The sequence below is a fragment of the Austrofundulus limnaeus genome, unplaced genomic scaffold, assembly GCF_001266775.1.
Source record: "Austrofundulus limnaeus strain Quisiro unplaced genomic scaffold, Austrofundulus_limnaeus-1.0 Scaffold6068, whole genome shotgun sequence".
Taxonomy (NCBI): domain Eukaryota; kingdom Metazoa; phylum Chordata; class Actinopteri; order Cyprinodontiformes; family Rivulidae; genus Austrofundulus; species Austrofundulus limnaeus.
In genome coordinates this window covers 1,647-2,110 of record NW_013958470.1, presented here as the reverse complement: position 1 = coordinate 2,110, position 464 = coordinate 1,647, and positions in this window count along the sequence as shown.

Genomic DNA, 464 nt, shown 5'->3' with positions numbered 1-464 from the left:
GCACTAAACCCTCCTTCAGATCAATGAATAATTATGTATAAAATAAATCACCGTGTTTGAACAATAAAAAAAATTGTATTTTGTGTAAAAGTGTTTGTTTTGATTGAGAAAACCAGCAGCACTCACCTGCCACCTGCTGGTCATAAAGAGGTTGACGATTGCAGCTCTTATTTTGGTAGAATCCAGGACAGGAAGTGTCTGCTAAAAACAACAAGTCAGTTCTTCAGAACTGGGCCAAGTTTCTGGAGAATCACGTGACTCTCTGTGAATGATATTCACTTGGAAAAGGGCCAAGGCTGCTGTGTTTAAACATTCCCTGCCCTCCATCAAATGATTTGTTTTGTGCAGGTTTAGTCTGGTTCTTCTTTTTTTTTTCCTCCTGTAAATCTTTGAAAGTGGAACATTAATTAAACTCTCTCCAGACTCTCTGACCAAGCTGAATATTAAATTGCCAGGTCTTACAG